The following is a 6,539-nucleotide window of genomic DNA, read 5'->3' as shown; positions in this document are numbered from 1 at the left end:
TCAAATCGGGCCACTTGCTCGTGAAAAATCTCTCCTTGTCACGAACCTCTTAGGTGATGACTTTGATAGAAATGCTCCCTAGAACCTCAGATTCACAATTACTTCGAAAAGGGAATAGGTTGTTTGCATACCTTCCCTCTTTAGGAGGAAACCATTTCGAGGTGTCACCTACACAAGTACGAAATAGTTTAGTGACACTAGAAATTATAATCTCAAGAAAACTTTTCAAAACCTTGTGAAAAAATTTAGGAAATAAACCAATGCCGGGTTCAAGAGTATAAATGTGTCTTACCTTTTCAAAATGGATCTCCATACTCGGCAATAGAGAATGCATAAGAATCAATTCAAAATTAGAATCAAAATGCATCAAGAAATCATTCAAACGATCATGTAATCCAAGTTTCACTCAATCAATATTACTCAAACATGCAGAATTTGTAAAACAAGGCAGATTTGATACAACATCTTCAAAATCAAATGCACTAACCATTTTACATGTCATCGTCTTATCACACAATCAGATCAAAAGAAAATGAAACAAGCAGGTCTTCAAACATTCATATGTCTTGAATTTCATCCACACATCCTTGTTTAGACAAAGTAGTTTCACACAATAGATCAATGAGTGCACATTTTCACCAAAATTAGCAAATGGAAAGGTTTATATGTTTCCTTATCTTGCAAATGCCGAATAATTATTATTTCATTAACAAACTCATCAGCATCGCAATTTCCAAAAACGTTACTCTTCTTGCCATCATTCAACGCAAATATATTATCATCAATCAAAGAATAACAAGTAACCACGTCAAAGTTTAGATCCTTTTTAAAGACCACATCATCAATAAGGTTTCCATCAACAATCAAATAAGGTTGAGGCGCTTTGAAAATTTCAAAACTCATACCTTGATTACTTTTTGGCATACGCGAACTAGGATCGTTGAGAACGTTACCTTTTTTTTACCAAAGTGAACCTTCTTTCCTTGGAAAGTTATTGAAGTCAAAGCTCATTACACAATCCTTGAGAAACCTAAAATGAAGGATAAACACAAAGACAACTTGCGCTTTTCAAAGTGTTGCATCCACAATAGTGAAAGAGAGTAATGTCACCATGAACGATGGACTCAAAGAAACATGCTGAAAAGTTATTTACACATTGAACGTATGAATCGATACCAAGTTCAAAAGCATGAGTCTATCTTACCTTTTCGAGATGAAACATGAATTTCATGTACAACCACATAAAATGATCAATGAATGATTTAAAATTGTAATCAAAATTTTCAATTTTCATTTCCTTAGTCAGAGGCCAATCATTAAACAAATTGTTCACACAAAATTTACGATGCTTGAGTTTCCCACAAAATGAACCAAAATAGAAAATTCCAAGTTTGAACACATGAGTTTGATTACTTATTCCACGGTGTAGCAAAGGTTTCATTAAATCAAACATGCCAAACCAAGAAAATTTGTGCATACATAGATTCACAGTATCAAACTTCTTTACATTCATCAAAACAAATTTGTACAACCTCAGGAATTTCTCACAAGGTAGTAAATGATTCACATAATCATCACAATAAAAAAATTAATAATTTTTCGTGAAAACCCGTTACCACACAAAATCTTATATTGTGTTTGCCATTCTAATCGAACAACAACAACATATTTTTCTGCACAAAACAAATCAAGAGAACAATTCCTTATGCTTTCACTTGAAATGAATTTATCAACCACAAACAAAGAATAGCAATTAACCATATCATAATAAAGAGATCTTTTAAAAATGAAGTCATCAAAAATTTTATCGACAACTTTCAATCCTGATTGCAGTGGCTCAATTGCTAAAGATTCCTTACCTTTAAGCACTTGTGGTTGGATTTCACCTTCAACCTTACCTTTGTTGGTCAACTGGAATCGCCTCTCATCAAGAAGGTATTGAAGCTGAAATTTATCAATTGGCTTTTCAGAAACCTGAAAAGATACAACACGAGGAAAACTCACATGTTGGTTAGTGGAAACATTCCTCACTTTTCCTAGCTCACTATCTTCTTTTTCTTTCGTTTCTCTTTTTAACTCATTTTCTTTTTCAATTTTATCTTCTTTCTCACATTTTTGTTCAATTTCAATCTCATTTTTCTTTTTCTCACTCTCACTCTCATTTTCTTTTTCGATTTCTTTTTCTTTTTCTTTCATTTTTCTTCTCTCAATTTCATTCCATATTCGTTCATTTTCCCTTATTAACTTCTCTTGCCTCTATTTTCTTTTTAGTTCTTTTTCTCTCATTTTTTCTTTATAAGATGAAGATAAAACAAAATAATCAGAATGAGATGTTTTCTATCGAGTATGAATGGAATGATGTACATATGGTTCACGTTCACTCCTTCGTAAGGACTCCTCCGTGGATGGTTTTTTTGAGGCATGTGAAGAATAACTTGTACTTTCTTGTTTGTCACCTTGAAAGATCTCAAACTCAAAGCTTGCTTCTCCTTGTCTCGAATTCCTTGATGAATAGGAGTCAAGATAAGAATCTCTTCTCAAACATTCGTTGGATGTTCGTTTCCTTGGCACTCTCATTTATGCCCTTTCACTTGGGCTAATTTGGTCTCATTAGGTTTTGGCTCGATGATCTAGCTTTTCTTGGATCAACTAAAATTTTCAATCGAGCATGCAATCCATCTCTTTCAACAAATATTGAAATTTAAATGCTGAAAACTCTTCTAGCGACATGATTAATTTGATGAAAGGAAAAAAATGTTAAGAACAGAAATAAAAAAATAAACTCCACACAAGATCTCATGATTCACTCGGCACGAAAATAAATGATTTTGCTTTCTCCCTCATGTTTGCACTCGTTTTAAGGCTTTTGCCTAACTTGATTGGTCTCACCTCACTCTTGCCTTTTTCCACTCAATTTTCCTCTCTAAGTTCTTTAAGGGGACTATTTAGACTTAAAGCAATCTAAGGTGGGTCGGTTGGAAAAATTGATGTATGGTTTTGGTAGGAATGCTTTAGGACAAAGAAGGTAGGCTTGAAACAAAGAAATGGAAAGGGTTGGGTGTGGCCGAACAGTAGGATATTCAATGGATGTTTTGGGCAACAAGAAGAATTTCAAGTCGACAACAAGAACTTGAACACTTTCTGTTTTTTTAATTTCTAATTTTTTAACTATAAAATGTTAAATACAAATGAATAACAGTGAATACTTTTTTTTGCACAAATTTTTTTTACAATGTGACAGGAACCAAATGTATAATGAACGCCACACCAAAAGGTGATCAGTTCGGTTTAGCAAAGGAAGGAATGATGCCACAAGATAACTTGATAAGTTAATTCAGTCTCGAAAAGAACAAGGAGAATTGGAAATCTCACAAGTTTCAATTTTAACATAAATTCAGCAAAAGTCCCTTACAATGAGCTGGTTGTATTTATAGTGCGAGATAAGGCGTAGCCGAAAAGTCACAATTGTTCAGCTTAAATAAGTTAATAATGAGCTCAACAAAACTTAATCACTAAGCACAAACTCTTGAAATTCTAGGCCTAAGTAACAGCAACTATAAATAAAATTTAATGTTCTAATTCAGCTGATTAAATGATCTTGAATGCTTAGGTTTCATTCTTGAGCAGCCAAAGAGTTAGAAAGAGCTTTAAATTCTCCCTTGGATAGCCAAATAGACATCATGGAGAAGAAAAATACGCTGCTAAATTTTAAAGGATGTATAATGTTTTCCTTTAAATGATGTAACAACTCATTTAAATGATGTATAGTGATCTCCTTTAATTGATGTAACAGCCCCTTGTATGTAACTGATTACAATTGATTAGTCACATTTAACACTTTGTAATAGCCCTTCTTCATAATTGTTTCCAGCTGATTAGTTATCTACAATCAAAAACATTTAAAACACATTAAACACATTTAAACACTTATTAAGTTATTGCAGCAACTAAATAAACTAAGATAAACATTTATTCCAACAATTAATTAACTACTAAAAATGAGTTTAACGAAAATAGAATCCAACAACTCAATTATTAACTAAGATGAGTTTAATAAAGTCCAGCAACTCAATTATTAACTAAGATGAGTTTAATAAAATTAAAGTTCAGCTTGCAAAAGATAATAAAGTCCAGCAACTCAATCATTAACTATGATGAGTTTAATCAAATTAAAGTTAAACTTGCAAAAGATTGCAAATGACACTTGATGAGCTGAACCAAGGGCGTTCGTAGGGCATGATATTATCAGAGATGGACCTTGGAATCAGGATCAAGGCCAAGGTAATGAAGTCGATCATGTATGAAATCCTATCCTCATTGCCGATGATAGGGATCGATGCATCAGACAATATGATGTGCCACTTTTCAGTGAGTCAAACCCAGGAATTATAAGGCCAGATATTGAGGCAACCCAGTTTGAATTAAAACCAGTGATGTTGCAAATGCTACAAACAGTGGGCCAATTTAGTGGTATGCCCACGAAAGATCCACATCTCCACCTTCGATTATTTATGGAGGTGAGTGATTCATTCAAGATAGATGGTGCGACTGAAGGCGTATTGAGGTTGAAGTTGTTTCCGTAATTATTGCGAGATCGAGCATGAACATGGTTCAATTCATTGCCACCAAGTTCCATATCTACATGCAAGAATTGGCAGACAGATTTTTGGTTAAGTATTTCCCACCTAGAAAAAATGCTAAGTTAAGGAACAAGATCACAACTTTCCAACAATTGGATGACGAGTCTTTGTATGAGGCTTGGGAGTGATTTAAGGAGTTACTTCATAAGTGTCCTCATCATGGGATTCCTCATTGTATCCAGTTGGAGACATTCTATAATGGTCTCAATGCACATACAAGATTGATCGTAGATGCTTCTGCGAATGGTGCAATTGATGTAAGCACGCTCGGGAGCTCAACGAATTCGAGCCAAGACCCCATTGAGCTTGCTAAAGGCCTAATGACTCAAGCTTGATCTAGGAGGAGTTCGAGCCAGCTCCTTAAAGACCCCTTGCACCTTAGTGCAAGCTGAACTCAACTCATTTCTAGCTTCCTGAGCTCCACTTAGCTCAAATCAACTCACTTGAGCTTACTTCAACTCGTTTGACTTCAATTTAGCTTACTTTCAGCTCGTTTCTTTTATCATTATAATAAACTAAGTATTAGTTTTATTTTATTTAATTTGATATAGCTCAAGATCGAAATCCCTAGCTCAAATTAGTTCATTTATTGTTTTCACATGTTTGAGCTAGCCAAACTTAATATCCTAGCTAGTCCATAATTAACTGTTTTTAATTTATCTTAGTATGATAATTAATTTGTCTTGAAATTAAATGAACTAGGTTCAGCCAAATGTGAAGATGAATTTAATAGAAGATTCATGTACGGCTTGGTGCAAAGTATGGAAGGGTGCATGAACAATTGAGGTTTAATGGATGGCATTTAAAGGAGCACATGTTTGTGGGACATTCATGCAAGAGGGAGCTGTTGAATGTTCATGCATTTGAAGATTCATGGACCCTATTCATGAAGGAACATGCATTGGGACGTTTTCATGCATGCTTCATGCATATTCAAGATGATCATCAAGTATTGAAGGGACATTAATGCTTCATTAGGCCAAGAGAGATGTAGGAGCATTAAAGGGTTGCATATTCATTGAATTACGGCTATTCTTTAGGGCTAAGTATGCATGAATGCATCAAGTGAAGCAACATGATGGTTCGGCCAATTCATGCACCCTCTTCAAGCATGAACCAAATTTTAATGCTTTAGCGTGAACATTTTTATTATTGTGTGAACACATAGATGCCGAATTTGAGTAGTCATCTTTGTGTCTATAAATAACTTTCTTGTAAACATTTGAAGGGCCTTTTGCCAATTTGTTAAATGAAACTTTTTTTATGTGAGGTTAACTTCCTGTACAATTTCATCCGAGTCTCGAGTGACTTATCCAATGTGCTAGTGGCGTCATCCCGAACTTGCTTCTGAACTTATCACCAATCACTTGTTTGGTGTTCTCCTATCCATCTACGAACCATCTTTCTTAACGCTTAATGATGCGATCTTGCCTGGACGATGATTTTAGTCGTTTGTTGCCCAATCGTTAAAATGGAGAAGTATCGTTCTTGAACAGAGTAATGGTTGAATTCAGCTATGTAAGTTTTTAATCAAAGGTTGGCTAGATGGTTCAGGGGTTATGAATGTGTTGAGGATGGTTTGGTTAAGTAGAATGATGATGGAAAAATGGTCAAATGAATGAGGATTATGGGAATTCGGCTAATCAAAGAAACATGATAAATAAATTGATACATTTGGATGGGAAAACGATCTTAAGGACAAGAAAGAACCAACACTATATCAAAGTGCTGACCCGAGACTTATACGTCACTTAAGGTGAACCTTGACCCACTAACTAGGAAGTTAGTAACCAAAGGTATTTGGAGAACGCCACACTCGAAATGAGTGATAAGTTCGAAAGAAACAAAATGACACCACTAGCAAGCTAGATAGGTCACGCTGAGTCTAAAACGAAATAA

At 34.7% G+C, this 6,539-nt stretch overlaps 1 non-coding gene across 1 annotated transcript; it reads right to left on the bottom strand.

Annotated features, from left to right (window-relative positions):
• Window positions 1–4,699: 4,699 nt before the first annotated feature.
• On the bottom strand, window positions 4,700–4,806 carry LOC121218756 (small nucleolar RNA R71). Its single transcript, XR_005915233.1, has one exon. It is a non-coding gene; the product is annotated as a small nucleolar RNA R71 (small nucleolar RNA).
• Between the last annotated feature and the right edge of the window lie 1,733 nt (window positions 4,807–6,539).

Source organism: Gossypium hirsutum, chromosome D06, assembly GCF_007990345.1.
Source record: "Gossypium hirsutum isolate 1008001.06 chromosome D06, Gossypium_hirsutum_v2.1, whole genome shotgun sequence".
Taxonomy (NCBI): domain Eukaryota; kingdom Viridiplantae; phylum Streptophyta; class Magnoliopsida; order Malvales; family Malvaceae; genus Gossypium; species Gossypium hirsutum.
Note: the sequence above shows the minus strand (reverse complement) of the source record. Positions and strands in the feature narration are given on the sequence as shown.